The sequence below is a fragment of the Lathyrus oleraceus genome, chromosome 5, assembly GCF_024323335.1.
Source record: "Lathyrus oleraceus cultivar Zhongwan6 chromosome 5, CAAS_Psat_ZW6_1.0, whole genome shotgun sequence".
Taxonomy (NCBI): Eukaryota; Viridiplantae; Streptophyta; class Magnoliopsida; order Fabales; family Fabaceae; genus Lathyrus; species Lathyrus oleraceus.
Window position 1 is genome coordinate 17,401,453 of NC_066583.1, and position 19,496 is coordinate 17,420,948.

The following is a 19,496-nucleotide window of genomic DNA, read 5'->3' on the forward strand; positions in this document are numbered from 1 at the left end:
ATGGGGTAAGGGTTGTGTTTTGGGGTGAACGACGTTACTACGCAATCTACCGGATGCTCGACCTTTGGAGACTTACTCGCCTGTAGTAGAAGGAGATAACGTGTTCTTAGGAGAAGAAAAATCAATGAGTTTGGGGTGTTTAGGGATGCTCATGCAAAAAGGCAGTCCTAGATGAAGGAACCGTGCTACCTTAAATGACATGCCACGAGAGGCTATACGAAACCTAAGAAATCGGTAACATGCGGGAAAAGTAAAGGGATCGAGAGATCTACCGTACGGATAAAGATCCGAAGTAACAACAATTAGATAAATAAGAAACCCAAAGACTCTTCCAAGCTAAACACCATCAAAGAAAGCGAGTCAGTGCAGGTAATCGGAATAAACCTCCAGGTGGTATCCCACAAATAAAGTGGAACACCAGGCAAGCCATCTCTGCAAGAATCATATGAGCCCTCACCAAAACAAAACTCAACAAACAAGTTAGAGAAACAAGATATGGTAATCAAGAGTTGCCCCCAAATCAAAATGTAACCACATGAATCATGCCATTAAAATTCACAAAAAGCTCACAAAAAGCAACCAAGGTTAGGAGGCCTAAACCTCTTGTCAAACACATGCATCAAAAGGGTATCAAATTCACCCATAATACCTCATACATTCAGAGCATTCAAATTAAAAGCATAAAGTAATGGGAATAAGGCAAACCTGACTGGAGAGATCGAATGAAATTGAATTGCTCGGTTGGGTTTGCAAAGCAATCTGAGGGTTTATATGAGAGGGAATTGGTTCTTTGCCGATGAGTTCCCTTTAGTCTCTGAAGGTTGCTCTGAACTCTGTTAGCTCTTCTCTCACTATCTTTTTCCCTTCTAGGGTAATAAGAATAGAATTCTTTTGTTTCACTGAAACTCTGAATTTATAACCTGAATTTTGTGGACCTGTGGGCTCAAATGAGAGAGGCCCAAGTCCAAAATTTTTCTGTTTTATTTATTTTTATTTTTTATTTTTTTATTTTTATTTTATTTTATTTTATTTTTAACACGTGGGCTTCGCCTAGCGAGCATGACAGTTCAAGAAATCCCTCTGAGCGTAGGTGATTCTGGTGGCTTTTCTTGGGACTCGCTAAGCGACCCATTCTGCTCGCCTAGCGAGCATGACAGCTCATGAACAAACTTTTGCTCCTTCAAGATTAACGTTTTGACTGACGAATAGACCCCATTTGAACCTGTTGGAAGTATCTCAAGCCATTCCCTTGTGTTGACTGATCATCTAAATAGAATCCACAAAGTGTCTTGGATGATACTCAAGCTTCAAACAAAAGATGTTAGTGACACATTTTTATGCTTTTGGTTAGTAAACAAAAGTAAGAGAAACAATGATGTATAATTCAAGCATTCTTGGTGATCTCAAACCAATCACAAGGAGTCCCACCCAAAGGCAAAGGGAACCAAGATGCTAAAGATCCTTGAGGCAATGCAAATGCAATGTTATGATGCCATGAGGGATCTTAGGGTCAAAATTGGGGTCTTACAGATGCCCCTATTTAAGATCATTCTAGCCGGAGAAGTGAAGGTTAAAATCTTCGTCTCGACGGGGTAGAAAGGGCTTAAATAATAACAAAGAGACGAATTTTGGTCCCTAAGAGACCTCATGATGCAAATGTAGGTATGAAAAATGGTAGCACTCTGTGGAGATATGTGTCCACAAAAGCAAAGAAATCAGAAGCCACTGGTAATCCATATGAGCAATTCACTCCATGGGACCAAGACCCTGGGGACTCTCCTGGGGATAGAAAAGGGATAAAAATGCGCGAGCAGGTCACGACTCAAAGCGTGGGGAACAAAATTCCAAAGGGAAAAGATCCAATGGAAAGACTCGAGCTGACTCGAAGATGCATGTGTTGGGGAATATGTCAATACAGCAAAAAACTATCCACATCGGATACTTCGGATAAAATCCGGATGAAAACAATCCACTAAGGGACTTCGTTGGGGATGTCCACAAGGACACTCCTGGGGAAGCAGCGGGACGAGGTATTACCGGTTACTGGGTAATAAGCTCAAGGAGACATGTGATATGAACGCCAAGTATGAGGGTGAGAGATACAACATGCTCAGGAAGAGATGAATATCCAAGACTGGTATAAGGGTGAGAGATATCAAAACTTCAAAACGTCTGAGGAAAACCTAAAAGGTATACTTCAACTCAGGGATTCTGACTCCACAGGGGACAAAAAGTCATAATAGGGAGCAGAAAGGAAGGAACACCAGGGATACCGGTTACTGGGCATATAATAGGTGACCAACCAAGGCGTGAATTGGGGAATATTCCCAAAACACTCATCATCCAAAAGAGGGCTAAAAGCAAACTCGATTACAGGATGGATATTCGACTCCACAAAGGGGATACGAATCTTACTCAACTAGGGAAGAACAAAAGGCTTCAGACCCCGATAGTGCATGAGATATACTATCTATTACCGTCAGAACGTAGATAATATACTCGCATGGACGATTATCCACAACCGATTACTGGGTTAATAAAGGATAAATCGACCGAAAAGAAAAGGCATCGGGATACCAAAACTAGGTATATAATGATGACCAATTCAGGGGAGAAACAATCATTACCAACAGCAACAAGGTAGACGAGAGATGACCCGCTAGGGATAAATTGCGTAATCAGGGCAATTATCCAAGCAGATGAGGGGATATCATCACCGAATATTGGATGAAGATAACTGTCACCAATTAAAGATGAGCAAAAATAGTTACTCTGCAAAAAGGGAAGAAATAGGGTTTACAACTACTAGTATGAGGGTAGAGAAACACAGACTCCGCCGGGGATAATAATTACTAATTATTGAGCAATTATTCATTTACCACGGGGAAATAGGAAAAGAGTCCCAAGAGACCGATCTAGGATCAAACTAGATAGGCACACCAAATCAAGACTTGTCCCGGTGAGGATATAACTCAATGGGGAAAACCATCCCAGTATATGTGTTGGGAAGGAACAAAAACAATCAACATCCACGAGGATATAACCCGGTGGGGAATATGGAAGAAAGGATAGACGCTTTCTGCTTATGGAGCTGACTCTATATGGAGAGATCAGACACACACGTCTGCTTGGGGAAGTATATCACCAAATAGCAGGAGACAGCAAACAACGATATATGGCAAAGAATGCAACATGAATATCTGAATGTTATAATTATGCATGTATATGCGTGGTTTATGTATGATGTATGCTGACAAACATGACATATCTAACACCACCAGGTCCAGGAATCAACCACTCGGTACTACATCTCAAGAGAGAAAGCCAAGTTCACCGGAGAGTATCCGATCTGCTAGGGATCAGAGATACTAGGAAGCAAAGAACTCTGCAGGGGATGAATCATCAATCATTCCTGCTGGGGACGAGAGTTATCACAGACAAGGTCCACCACACCAACAACTCTATTGGGGAATCTATCCGAGGAGATAAAGGATTTATCGGGATCAACCACCAAATACCGCTCTTGCCCAAAGAGATCCAAGCTACTGAGGAAGAAAGATTGCTACTCTGTTGAAGGGAAGATAGGTGACTCTCAACAAGCAATCCACTTGGTAGGATAAACCACAAGGGGTTCCAGAGGGAAGAGATACAGTCATGCCAGGAATATGGACAAAAATCTTACCCTGTTGGGGATCGTACCACCCTTGGGAGAGCACTGAGGATCTCCTAAGTATCCTTTCGTCATTGTGAATGTTCACTTTGTTTAAAAACAAATTATAAAAAAATTTGATCGTTTAAAACAATGATATTTTCTTAATCAAAACATGCAAACCATTTGTTGAATAGAAACAGATAAGAGTGCCAATAATTGGATAAAAGGCTCAAATTTATTTGATAGAATGGTAGTCTGCGAATGGCAAGACTCCATAATGACCATTTCTCCACCAATTCTGAATCCGATGTATTTGAAGCTTTGGCTGATAATGAGCAAGGATCTCTGACGGACGACAGTTGTAGAACAAAGTCTTGTCAGGATGCAGTTACTTGCCAAATCCCTAATTTTTGCCTAGATTGCCCCAGGATGAGGTACTCAATCTAGCGGGATACATATATCATTATTATATATTTTTTGTGTCTCTAACTTTTGCCTGGATTGCCCTTTCGGGTTTTCAATCCACCAAGACGCTCATTTTTGCCTAAGCCGCCCTTTTGGGTTTTCAACTTAGCGAGCTATTTAGCTTTTATTTTTTTAGGCGAAGTATTTCTTAACTGCATCTGAATTCACAGGACGAGTGAAATCCTCCTCATCCATAGTTGTAAGTATCAAAGCATCGCCTGAAAAGGCTCTCTTAACAACATACAGACCCTCATAGTTCGGAGTCCACTTGCCCCTGGAATCGGGCGCGAAAGACAAAACTTTCTTGAGCACAAGGTCACCTTCTCGGAACACACGAGGCTTTACCTTCTTATCAAAAGCTTTCTTCATCCTCTGCTGATATAACTGACCGTGGCACATGGCAGTCAATCTCTTTTCTTCTATCAAGTTCAGCTGGTCATAACGACTCTGAACCCATTCAGCATCAGTCAACTTGGCCTCCATCAAGACTCTCATTGATGGGATCTCCACCTCTACTGGGAGTACCGCCTCCATGCCATAAACAAGAGAGAAAGGGGTTGCCCCTGTTGAAGTGCGGACAGATGTACGATAGCCATGCAAAGCGAATGGCAACATCTCATGCCAATCTTTGTACGTAACAACCATCTTCTGGATATTTTCTTGATATTCTTGTTAGCAGCTTCAACAACCCCATTCATCTTGGGTCTGTAAGGAGAAGAGTTATGATGCGCGATCTTGAACTCACTACACAGTTCTTTCATCATCTTGTTATTCAAGTTAGATCCATTATCAGTAATGATCTTATCTGGCACACCATATCGACATATGAGTTGATTCTTGATAAACTTCACGACCACCTGCCTGGTCACATTTGCATACGACGCCGCTTCAACCCACTTGGTGAAGTAATCAATTGCTACGAGAATAAATCTGTGTCCATTGGACGCTTTCGGCTCTATCATGCCAATCATGTCAATTCCTCACATGGAGAAAGGCCATGGTGATGAGATCACAATCAAAAGTGTCGGGGGAATATGAATCTTATCAGCATAAATCTGACACTTGTGGCATTTCTTCATAAATTTGCAGCAGTCAGACTCCATTGTCAGCCAATAGTAGCCTGCTCTCAGCATCTTTCTAGCCATGGCATGTCCATTGGAAAATAAACCCTCATGGACCTCAGTCATCAACAGGTCTGCTTCGTGTCTATCCACGCATCTGAGCAAAACCATGTCAAAATTTCTTTTGTAAAGCACTTCGCCATTGGGGTAGAAACTGCCTAACAATCTCCTCAAAGTCTTCCTATCTTTTACAAATGCCCCAGGCGGGTAAATCTGGCTCTGAAGGAAACACTTGATATCATAATACCACGGCCTATCATTTTTTACTTCTTCTACTGCAAATACATGAGTTGGTCTGTCCAAGCGCATCACGGTGATATTGGGGACTTCATTCCACAATTTAACCACAATCATTGAAGCAAGCGTAGCAAGAGCATCTGCCATCCGATTCTCATCTCGAGAAATATGATGGAAGTCAACCTCAGTAAAGAACGTTGAAATCCTCCTCGCATAATCTCTGTATGGAATGAGGCCAGGCTGACTCGTTTCCCATTCACCCTTAATCTGATTAACAACGAGGGCCGAATCACCATATACATCAAGATGCTTGATCCTTAGATCAATACATTCCTCCAATCCCATAATACAGGCCTCATACTCAGCCATATTATTCGTGCATTTGAAAGTTAGCCTTGCTGTAAAAGGAATATGTGTGCCCTGAGGCGTAATGATTACCGCCCCAATACCATTTCCATATTGATTTACAGCGCCATCAAATACCATACTCCATCTGGAACCAGGCTTTGGCCCTTCATCAAGTGTGGGTTCATCACAATCTTTCATTTTTAAATACAGAATCTCCTCATCTGGGAAGTCATACTGAACTGACTAATAGTCCTCAATTGGTTGATGTGCCAAGTGGTCAGCCAAGATACTACCTTTAATAGCCTTCTGAACCCGATACTCAATATCATACTCAGATAACAACATCTGCCAACGGGCAATTCTCCCTGTTAAAGCAGGCTTCTCGAAGATGTACTTGATTGGATCCATTCTGGATATCAACCAAGTCGTATGATTTATCATATACTGGCGTAAGCGCTTAGCAGCCCAAGCCAAAGCACAACATGTCTTTTCAAGCATTGAGTATCGAGACTAACAATCAGTGAACTTCTTACTCAGGTAGTAAATAGCATACTCCTTCTTCCCTGATTCGTCTTGCTGACCAAGGACACAACCCATCGAGTCTTCAAGAACAGTCAGATACATGATCAAAGGTCTTCCCTCTACAGGCGGAGACAAAATCGGAGGCTCAGACAAATATTCTTTAATACTGTCGAAAGCTTTCTGGCAATCCTCGGTCCAATCATGTGACTGATCTTTCCGGAGGAGCTTGAATATAGGCGCACATGTGGCAGTCATGTGGGATATGAATTTGGAGATATAATTCAAGCGGCCAAGAAAACCTCAGACTTGCTTCTCAGTTTTGAGCGCAAGCATCTCTTGTATTGCTTTGACCTTTGCAGGATCAACCTCAATACCTCTTTCACTAACAATGAAGCCCAATAACTTGCCAGAACGGACTCCAAATGTATACTTGTTGGGATTCAGACGAAGCTTATATTTCCTCAAACGCTAGAAAAACTTTAACAAATGCTCTACATGTTCAACTTCCGTTCTTGACTTAGCAATCATATCGTCAACATATACCTCAATCTCCTTGTGCATCATATCATGAAACAAGGTGGTCATAGCTCGTTGATACGTGGCTCCGGCGTTCTTCAAACCGAAGGGCATCACTTGATAACAGAATATTCCCCAAGGTGTGATGAATGTTGTCTTCTCCATATCCTCGGGTGCCATCTTAATCTGATTATATCCGGAAAATCCGTCCATAAACGAGAAGACATTGAATTTAGCTGTATTGTCTACCAACATATCAATATGTGGTAGAGGGAAATCATCTTTCGGACTAGCTTTATTCAAGTCTCTATAGTCCACACACATCCGGACTTTTCCATCTTTCTTAGGCACGGGCACAATATTGGCCACCCATTGAGGATATATAGAAGTCACCAGAAACCCTGCATCAATTTGCTTCTAAACTTCCTCTTTGATCTTCACTGCCATATCAGGATGAGTTCTTCTGAGTTTCTGCTTCACAGGCACACACTCAGGCTTTTAAGGTAGGAAATGTTGCACAATATCAGTATCTAGACCAAGCATGTCTTCATATGACCAGGCAAAGACGTCAATATATTCTCGTAGCAACTTAATCAACCCCTTCTTAACAGATTCTTCCAGAAGTGCCCCAATCTTTACCTCTCGCACACAATCTTCAGACCCCAAGTTGACTGTTTCCAGATTCTCAAGATGCGGCTGAATGATCTTCTCTTCATGCTCAAGTAGCCGGGTGATCTCATCAGGAATATCTTCAACATCATCTTCCTCTGCCTCAAATATAGGGAATTCAAAATTGGGACATGGTGTTGGGTCATTATGTTCAATGGGTTTAGAAATCAGCCTGCATAATGATTTTGGATATGAAAAGCTTTTAGAATTCAAACAAGGCAAATCATTATGCATATGAAAAGATCGATTTTATTCTATTTTTTTTCTTTTTTAGGGTTTTATGTGATCACCAATTTCATGCAAAAGCGAAAAGGGAAAATAAATGGAAAAACAAACATTTAACATTAATTTATTGAATGAAAATATCATTGTATTTATGTTGCCAACAATGTTATCACTCCTCCTTTTGGCATGGGAGAAGGCTTTTTAAACAAAGTGATCATTACGTTGACTTATGGACAACTGTTGGAATATCCACAGCGACCCAATTGTTGCAGACCCCTCCAGGGATGATGAAATTGCCAGAATCCTCTGCATCTTCTTCTAAAACGGCAACAACCTCCTCATCTAGACCAGTGTGGATGAAACCTCCACTCTTGAATAACCCTTGCTTTTTGAAAGTACCATAAGAAAAACCTATGCCAGCCCGGGACTCGTTGTCTTCTAACTGAATCATTTTTCCTAAACCAGTGGTTGCACCATGCTCAATGGCCAGCTTTGCATCTTTGTAGGAAGCAAATGAAGGAGTTCTCTTCTCAATAGGCTCAGCAATAGATAAAGCTTGGAAAGGAGTTCCAACTTCAACCTCACCATCTATATAAGAGAAGGAAGACAAATGGCTAACCAGGAGAGCCCTTTCTCCCCCTACCACCACCAGCTTATTGTTTTTCACGAATTTCAATTTCTGGTGTAGGGTAGACATCACGGCGCCTGCCTCGTGAATCCATGGTCTAAGTGATCCATCAGTCTTGAAATATTGGCTCTAGTGTAGTACCGGTGAGTCAGCTTGTCTTCAAAATAAATGAAGGACACAGAGTTAGACCACAAGGCAAGGGACCGGAAACAAAACCTGCTTATGCATATGACGTATGCAATGCTTGTGCATATGATTTGTTTTTTTATTTCAAAGGAACTTTAGAGTTTTATTTGCAAATTTTGGAAATATTAAGCATTTTATCACATATGGAAATATCTCATCAAATAATATCAGGGAAAAGAAGCACATCATCGTCAATCTTATACAAGAGAAAAGGAAAATAATCATCCTATGGATCCCTAGAAACAATCATCTAAAGCTCGAGACACAGGGATATAAGATGCACGAAGCCTCTTCACCTCCCTCTCGTAGGCTACCTCCATATCGGCCTTCTCTTTGGCGAGTCGATCATACCTCCTCTTCCAGAACTTAGAAGACTGAGGAAGTAGAGAAGTCCATACATCATCAGGGTCCTCTATAACCTGATGCTCAAGAAACTCAATCAACGCATCCTTCTCCTTAATCTGCTGAAGCAACTCTTCACGTTCACGGATCCAGGCACGTGAACGGTCATTGTCTCGCAACTCCTCTACTCCTTGATTAGGGAGGGTTGAAGGCCCAACCATAATCATAGGTGTAGGTCTCGGATACTTGTAAGGCATGAGATACTCAGACGCCCTCTTCCTAACCCAAACAGTGTAAGGCTCCAAAGCGATGCAATTCTTAGGACCCAACTCTTTCCTTCCTTTCCTATGAATCTTGCGCCAAGCGCGGACCATCCTAGATTTCAAGCCTTGGGGATCTTTACCATCCTGAAAGAATACACCCTCTAACAGAATGTTATTAGGTTTATCCTTTAAGGGGAACCCAAGCTGTCGACGTGCCAAAACAGGATTGTAGTTAATCCCACCACATGTACCAAGAAGAGGTACATTGGAGAATTCACCACGAGAGTCAATAATCTGCACACCATCATACACATGGTTATACCAAGAGATATCATCATTAGTGAGAGACATAAGTCTCGTGGACCACCGTAGACATTCCTTGTTCTCCTTGAAAGCGACCATTTGAGGTAAGTGAGAAATAAACCACTTATACAACAGAGGCAAACAACACACAATGGCGCCACCACCCTTTACATTCCTCATATGCAAAGAGAAGTAGGTATCGCCCAACAGAGTCGGAACGGGATTAAGAGTAGAGAAGATCCTAATAGCGTTCACATCCACAAACTTGTCGATGTTGGGGAATAACACTAGCCCATAGATGAGAAGTACAAATATGGCCTCAAAGGAGTCCTCGCTCATGGCCTTCTCATACATAGTAGCTTGAGCAATGAGGAACTCAGAAGGGAGACCTTGAATTCCTCCTTTGGTAGTCATATGAGCACCAACCAGAGATTCATCTATGTGTAACATGTCAGCTATCTCTTGAGAAGTAGGAATACTCTCCAAGCCACTGAACGACAACTGGTCCAGAACAGGTATACCAATAAGATAGGCATACTCCTCAAGGGTAGGCAAAAGCTGGAAATCTGGAAAAGTGAAGCAACGATACCAGGGATCATAAAACTGCACAAATACATTCACCAATCCTTCATCCACCTGAGTAGTCAGAAGAGGAAGAAGCTTCCCAAAACGAGCCTTGAAACCCAAAGGATCTAATACGTAGGATGTCAGATTCCTTAACTCTTTCAAATCTGGTTGCCTGAAGCTGTACTTCTTTGTATTCCTTCTTTGTCTTTCCATGTCTGAAAATTTTGCAAATAGACCTCTTAAGTTCCTTGAAAATTTTCTCATTATTTTGATGATATGAATGCAAATGGGTGCATGAATGCATGAATGTAACAATCACACTCAAGGATCAAGCAAAGCACACCAAACAAAGGTCATGGGATGGATCATGTTATCCTTAATATCAATCATCCATTTTGTGGATTATGGTTTACACCTTATCAACACCCAAGTTCCATTGATATTAAGGATTCATGAACGGATCAACCATGAATCAAGGGTTTGTTGTAAGTCACGAGCATGGAGTTAGGTTAAGAACCACCCAAAAGGGAGTGTACTAGGGTTTAAACCTGCCAAACATGTTCTACAAGAGGTTCCCATAGTCATCATCCCATCTTTCGGATATTATTGGAGAAACGACTACTCGTATTCTGAAAATATTCTCAAGAGAGACTCTTATGAGTGTAGTATCGCGTAACAATCGTATCAAATCTTACACTTGAACAACTTTCACACTACATCCTAAGAATAGGCCAAGATGGGCTTGGTAAACTAAGGTCCTTGGCTTCTAAGGTCTATATTGGAAAGAGTAATGTCTAACCACAACTTACTTGTGTGACATTATTGATCCCAACATGACCTCCACCAAGTTAATGGACTTGCAAGTCAACTTGCTAAGGAATAACTCCACACAAGTCAACAAGACTATGCCATTCTCCTATCCTAAGTGCACTCGAGTCCGGGTATAGAACTCATCTCACAAAGATCACCAAGCATACAAGGAATTAATATTCAAACAATTCAATCATTACATACAATACAGTAATCCCAAATTGCACAAAAATATGTCACAAAAAAAAATATAAAATACAATACAACAAATATGAAAAGTAGGCAAAACCCACTAGGATGTTTCGATCCCCAACAGAGTCGCCATTTTTCTGTAACGGGGTATTCATTACCATTAGAGATATTGACTAAATCCAAGGTAAATCATACAAGTCGAGTCGCCACCGCACTTCTATTTATCCAAAGGAATGGTTAGAAAGCGAACAAAAACCTAAAAGTTTTATCGAACCAAAAACTAGTAAAAATGTCAGAGATCTGGGTAAGGGGGTTGGTTATGCAATGGGAAGGTATTAGGCACCCAAAGCATCCTAGGTACTCCTAGGGAGCCCTTTTCACATTTGTTGCAAAGGTTGTTGTTTTTTTTTTGAAAATTTATTTGTGCAAACATGATTGAAGGGATGAGAAAAGAGTGTATGTTTATCTAATGTACTACTTACTAAAAGAAGGGTCAAAAGAAAATGACTCGCACGGACGTCGCATCCACTGCATACGTATCTCATCTGAATATGAGAATCAGAGTCTTCGTAGCTCGGCTACCTATGGGTTAAAGAGGAGTGTGCTCGCTAAGACATCGCGTCTTATGCCTACGTATCTCATCTGGGATGAAAATCAGAACAAAACGTAGTTCGACCACCTATGGGGTAAGGGTTGTGTTTTGGGGTGAACGACGTTACTACCCAATCTACCAGATGCTCGACCTTTGGAGACTTACTCGCCTGTAGTAGAAGGAGATGACGTGTTCTTAGGAGAAGAAAAATCAATGAGTTTGGGGTGTTTAGGGATGCTCATGCAAAAAGACAGTCCTAGATGAAGGAACCGCGCTACCTTAAATGACATGCCACGAGAGGCTATACGAAACCTAAGAAATCGGTAACATGCGGGAAAAGTAAAGGGATCGAGAGATCTACCGTACGGATAAAGATCCGAAGTAACATCAATTAGATAAATAAGAAACCCAAAGACTCTTCCAAGCTAAACACCATCAAAGAAAGCGAGTCAGTACAGGTAATCGGAATAAACCTCCAGGTGGTATCCCACAAATAAAGTGGAACACCAGGCAAGCCATCTCTGCAAGAATCATATGAGCCCTCACCAAAACAAAACTCAACAAACAGGTTAGAGAAACAAGACAGGGTAATCAAGAGTTGCCCCCAAATCAAAATGTAACCACATGAATCATGCCATTAAAATTCACAAAAAGCTCACAAAAAGCAACCAAGGGTAGGAGGCCTAAACCTCTTGTCAAACACATGCATCAAAAGGGTATCAAATTCACCCATAATACCTCATACATTCAGAGCATTCAAATTAAAAGTATAAAGTAATGGGAATAAAGCAAACCTGACTGGAGAGATCGAATGAAATTGAATTGCTCGGTTGGGTTTGCAAAGCAATCTGAGGGTTTATATGAGAGGGAATTGGTTCTTTGCCGATGAGTTCCCTTCAGTCTCTGAAGGTTGCTCTGAACTCTGTTAGCTCTTCTCTCACTATCTTTTTCCCTGCCAGGGTAATAGGAATATAATTCTTTTGTTTCACTGAAACTCTGAATTTAAAACCTGATTTTTGTGGACCTGTGGGCTCAAATGAGAGAGGCCCAAGTCCAAAATTTTTCTGTTTTATTTATTTATTTATTTATTTATTTATTTTAACACGTAGGCTTCGCCTAGCGAGCATGACAATTCAAGAAATTCCTCTGAGCGTAGGTGATTCTGGTGGCTTTTCTTGGGACTCGCTAAGCGACCCATTCTGCTCGTCTAGCGAGCATGACAGCTCATGAACAAACTTTTGCTCCTTCAAGATTAACGTTTTGACTGACGAATAGACCCCATTTGAACCTGTTGGAAGTATCTCAAGCCATTCCCTTGTGTTGACTGATCATCTAAATAGAACCCACAAAGTGTCTTGGATGATACTCAAGCTTCAAACAAAAGATGTTAGTGACACATTTTTGTGCTTTTGGTTAGTAAACAAAAGTAAGAGAAACAATGATGTATAATTCAAGCATGCTTGGTGATCTCAAACCAATCACAAGGAGTCCCACCCAAAGGCAAAGGGAACCAAGATGCTAAAGATCCTTGAGGCAATGCAAATGCAATGTTATGATGCCATGAGGGATCTTAGGGTCAAAATTGGGGTCTTACAATTGCGATTTACTTACTTCAATCATTTTAATTAAATTAATTAATCAAGATTTGTTTAAATTATTTAATTTAAGTAATTAAATTTAATTATCTTAAATATTTAGTTTAGATCAAATAAATTTGATAATTATTTTTGACTATATTAAATAAGTGATTTAATCGAATTTTAATTATTTAGTTTTGTTAATTATAAGTCGAACGATTTCTTTCACCTTTGTCTCAATAATCATTTTCAAACCAAAACTATTCCAATTCATCATCAATTCATAATCAATTTCAATCACCAACTCCATTTTATCATTAATACAAAATCATTTTAAACCACTAAAATCACACAATTCTCGATTCAATATCGAGTCCATTTTCAAACATCTTTGTAAGTCGACCGCTTTTAGCATCACCATCAATCTCACATAGCTTACTCTTGGGCTTTCTTACAATGAGACCTGCTCGATTTTAATTAAATCGATTAGATGATTGATATGCCAAGTGATTCATTTCAAACCCGATTAGATCATTACCAATGCGATTCAAATCTCTTCCCAATCAAACATAATATTAAAAAAAATCTTAATCAAACACGAAAGAAGAAGGTTCTTGGATTCTCACATTCCTTGAACCTTTGAATAAACTCTATTGAGGCACACGTCTTAAATTAGCCTTTCATTCACTCTTTCGATTCTAAAACACATAATAGCTTGGACGAAAATGAGTCATTGGAATCTAGCATTCCGATGGAACCTTTGAACAATCTTTTGGATATTCGTTGTCCATCAATTAATTTTGCTAATACATTGAATTAAAAAGGTATTGTTGGAATCTAGCATTCTGACAATGCCCTGAATACTTGGTCCTGAGGCTTACGACTCGTTCTTACCAAATATTCATCATTCTCCTAAAATCATTCAACACAACTTTAACCTAATTTCTCGCCTCCGTGCGATCAACAACTTCTTCTATGAATAACATTTTTCTAATCATTTCTAACGCGTACAAACTTACGCTTAAGCCTCCATCATGAGTAAGCAAGCCATGTTTTACCGTTAGAACGCGATCTAGACACGTGTTCAACCCTAACAAAATTTAATCAATCAAAATCTTCTTTTCACAAAGAACATTGCTTAATCCTTTCTAATGCATATACAAACTAGCGCTTAAGTCTCCACCGTGAGCATGCAAGCCAACGTTTAACCATTAGAATGCGATCTAAGCATTTGTTCATTAAAAGACATTTAACCTAGCAAACCTCTTTCATCGCCCCCGTGCGATCGAAACTCTTTTCAAAAAGAACAATGTTCAATCCTTTCTAATGCGCATAACAAACTAGTGCTTAAGCCTCCGCCGAGAGTAGACAAGTCAATGTTTATCCTTTAGAACATGATCTAAATAGTCGTTCATTAAAAGAAACCAACAAACCGTAGTTCCCCGAACTACGAATGCTCAGATTTCCTTATTGCACCATAAGGATACGTAGGCAGGAGATTGCTAGATCTTCGCGAGCACACTAATAAAAAACCTCTTATTTTCCCCTTTCGAGATTTCCACACTTTTTCTCCTTTCAATCTTTTTATCACTCGAAGAAAACAAATAACATAAGATAACATTCAAATCACAAATTTTAACTAAAAGGTTCCTGTTGAGTACAACGGACATGAGGCGTGCTAATACCTTTCCCATGCGTAATCGACTCCCGAACCCGAATATGGCTGCGATGACCATTATTCTGTTTTTTAAGGTTTTATCGATATTTTCCTATTCCTTTATTGGGATAAATAAAGTTCGGTGGTGACTCTGTTCGAATCATTTTTTTCGCGACCATCGCGAGGGATTCGTATTTTTCGAGATGCGACAAATGATGACTCTGCTGGGGACGTTTGCTCCAAGCAAGAGAGAGTCAAGCCTAATTTAGTTAACCTTGTGATAAATGTTAACTTTGCTTATTGGTTTTCTTCATGCTGTAAATACTTGTTTGCTTTCTACTTTCTCTTTTATTGTATGTTTATCATCTTGCTTGTATCCATGGATTCAGGGTTGATATTATGAGTAAAGCTATACACCTGAGCTTTGGAAAAAGAAGAGGGAACACCTAAGTTTAGAATTGGAAGCTGTGTAGTGTTAGTCTCCAAGGACCACTTGTGAGCCTAGCATGAAGTCTTCCCCTAGAATGGACATTTTCTTAAATCTCGTTGTAAGGCAGCTAGCATGTCGCATGACTTGATTCATGAAGGGTCCATGACTCTAGGAACTACTCTTAGAACCAGTTTCTATCTTGGTGGTTGTGTAGTGTTAGCCTCCAAGGACCACTCATTATGTTCCTAACATGAGAACCCCATCCAGAATAGACATGTCGACACTCTCGTCATAAAACAACTAGCCTGTTGCAGGATGTTGATACGATTAGCGTCCATGGCTCTAGGTACCTTATCCAAAACTTCAGAGCCAACCTTGTGAGTGGTTTATGGGTAGAGAGCATAAAACTATCCATTATAGGGAGCCTACCTAGTAGGTTGTTTTGTGATACTCATGTTATTCTGGATCCTAACTATACCTATATTACATTTTTTGTGCATACAAAAAAAATCATGCATTTGCATTCATCATCATGCACGCATGTCATTTACCAAAAAACTCATCCCATCCTTTGTCCATAACCTGCAGTTGAATTCCCGACACTCGTATCAGACTTGAAGTAGCTCTTGAAAGATCATGGGTCTGTTGGAGCAAAGCCATATTGCATTGAGAGGAGATGTAGACTCGATGAAAAACCAGATAGACCAACTTGTGGAGGCTATGATAGCTTTAGCAAAGAGAGAGGACAACATTCAGAGGAGTGCAGTTATTGAGAATGTCATTCCACCTCCAGTAAATGATCCTACCCAGCCTCAGCTTGTGCGAACCCCAGTTGATAACTATGTTGTATAAGAGTGCCATATCGTCTGAGAAGGAGGTTCCTCATATCATGATGTTGTTGAGTATCACAGTTTTGCATTCTCTGCGCCAGATTCCCATGGGACAAGCCTGGTGGTTAATACTGAACGACCACAAGATGATGAGATTGCTGGAAGATGTCGCATGCTAGAGAAAAGACTTAAAGCCATAAAAAGGTGAGATAATGTTGAACTAAATGCTCTAAACATGTGTTTAGGACCTGGCCTGGTTATACCCGTAAAATTCAAAGTACCAGAATTTGAGAAGTATAAAGGGAATAGATGTTCAAAGCACTATTTGGTGATGTTTTTCCGAAAAATGACCTCTCATACCCATAATGATAAGCTAATGAATCACTATTTCCAGGACAGTTTGACTAGGGCATCGTTGAACTGGTACATGAAGTTAGAAAGGAATCATATTTAGTCATGGCTGGACCTAGCTAACACCTTTTTGAAGCAGTACAAATAAAATTTGGACATGGCTCCCGATCGCATGCAATTGAGAGCTTTATCTCATGAAAGCAATGAATCCTTCAGAGGGTATGCCCAAAGATGGAGAGAGTTAACGACTTGCATTGAACCATCACTCTTAGAGAAAGAATTGATCGAATTATTCAGGGATACCTTGCAAAGTCCTTACTTCGAAAGGATGACTAGCAGTGCAGCATCAGACTTCGCTCACTTGGTGTCAATCAGAGAACACATCGAGTGTGGCCTCAAAAGTGGAAGAATCCAATGCACCTCAAATAGCCTGAGCATTGAGAGTGAATCTATTGTCAGTTTATAGAAGGGAGAAGATGATGAAGTTAATACAGTATCAGAAGCTCCACAAGCTCTATATCAGACACCATTCTCTCCATAAGTTCAATATCATCCTACAAATCAAGGATCTCATCAATATCAACGACGAATTCCACATCAACAACCATACCAACGGCAGGACACTCCACATCAGCAACGTCATCATGCCCGACAAAGGCCAAGAAAGCCAGAGAGACACATCGATCTGATTCCAATGCCATACACTTAAGTACTTCCATATTTGATCAAGAGATGACTGATAGTGCCAAAGGAGCTAAATCCACTAATTCCTCCATACCCATCAGGCTTTGGCGTTAATGCTCGATGTGACTACCATGCTGGGGCACAAGGGCATTCAACTGAAGACTTTAAGGTGCTCAAGAGCAAGGTACAAACTCTGCTTGACTCCAAGATGTTCTCATTTGCGCCTCGAGGCCTTCAAATCAACAATACTCCATCACCCAACCATGCGGGTCCATCGGTCCAGAATGTGGAAGAAATCGCCGAGAATAGGTCTGAAGATGATTATCGTACTGGTTTCAATGAGCATGATAATGACCAACTCTGAAGAAGGTTGGCCCAATAGTGAACCAGGCACGAGAGAGCTTCCTCTGCACTGGCAACCATTTGGCTATTTCTAGCATTTCATTTGTATTTTTCTTTGCATGTTAAGTACTTATCTACTTTCAAGTATTGTTGATTTCCTTTAATGGTAATATTAATGAAATGATCATGCATGTTTTGAATGAATCCTTTCGTATTCACTCATATTTTCCATTTTTATATATATAAAAAATCTCCCATTTGTTTATCAAATTGTTATTTTAGCAAAGATTGAAGGGAGGGGGATGAAAATGAAATACCCATAATTGTTAATAGTATGCTTTCGGATAAAACCTTGTTGATGATGTACAAACATTGTTTCAAATCCCCAAACACTAAAGAGATAAGGAGTTAATCCCTAGTTAACCACTTCAAGCCTAGAAGTAGGAGTTTCTTTCGGATCTAAAAAATCCTTACATTTAACCTAGGGCAGGGTAGTGTTCAGTTAATCTGACTCCATATTTGAATTGCAAGGGAATACATCCCATACGAGGATCAACCGCATGTTATTCTTCATAAACATCATGAAGTGGTGAAGTAACCAAGCAAAACTCACAATTGATGTCGGTTGTTCTTCAATGACCAATGACTTAGCAGACACATCCTCTAAAAAAATCATCAAAGAAAAATCCCGCTAAGTCGATACCCTAAAAGGCGACTTAGGCAAAAATTAGGGGAATCCCGGTGGACTAAAAGCATCAAAAAGCGGTCCAGGAAAAAGTTAGGGATCAAAACAAAAATAAAAAAGGCCATGAAAATCCTCAACAAAAGCAAAAACCAGATCCGGTGACCACCATACCAAAATCAAAGGGGCACCGACATCCAAAAAAACAAAATAAGATGACCGTCATTTTAAGCGAATCTTGAATCCTCATCTTTACACCGTTGGATTTCTCTTAGAAGACGAATATGTGTGTTGGATTGACTGAATATAGGACAGGAGAATCATCACGAAGAAGGGGTGAGGTTAAAACAAAATTTGAGCCTTATATCCTTTATTTCAATAACCATAAACCAAGCCATGTTACAACCCTTAAAATACCTAATTGAAGCATGATTTATTCTAAAAGTATACTACAACAAGGTTGCGTAAACTGACTCCTAAATATTTGCTAATCACCTATATTGGCATCATATTCCCGGTGTATCTTTCACACTAGCTAAATCAACAATGCGTTTGAACTAATGGTTCATTCGTCACACACTATCACATCACCTCAATAAATGATTTTTCAAACCTACATGAATAGCGCATTAAAATTACCATTGATTAAATAAGCAATTTTAACTACAAGTAAGTACTTGACATCAAGGAAATTCCAACAATAAGGAACAATCAGAGGAACTTGAACATTCATTGGTGTTGACCCGAATCAAGACCACCTCCTAACCCTATGGATTATGGGCATGGTATCCATTGACTATGAATTAGTCAGTCAAAAGACAAATCTCCAAGCATCAATTGATCAAGGAGGCGAATCATTTCAAAATATCTAGTTCATATGGGGCAAGCCTTTCAAAATCTCAATCAGGGGCAAACTACAGCAAGACCCATACGCTGGGGAAAAATTGGTTCAGGCCATGGTATAATCGTTCCCAGGGTTTCCTTTCAAAGGCGAATTCATTCAAGGACCCTACGGACTGAGGCAGACAAGTTGCAAAGAGCCTTAGGGCAGAGCAAGAGCACAATCAACATGCATTGATTACATCGCTACACTCATTAAATCATTTGCCGTCCATCAAGGCATATTAAGCAAAGAAGTTAAGGTTCTCTCAAGAACAAATAGACAGCTTATCAGCAAGAGATTAAACCTGGGGCACCAAGAGCATCCATATTTATCACCCGATCATCACATCGTCAAAAGATCGAGTGTCGGGAAGTCAAAACCTTTCACCAACCCAAAATCCAATCCATATTGGTGACTACCAA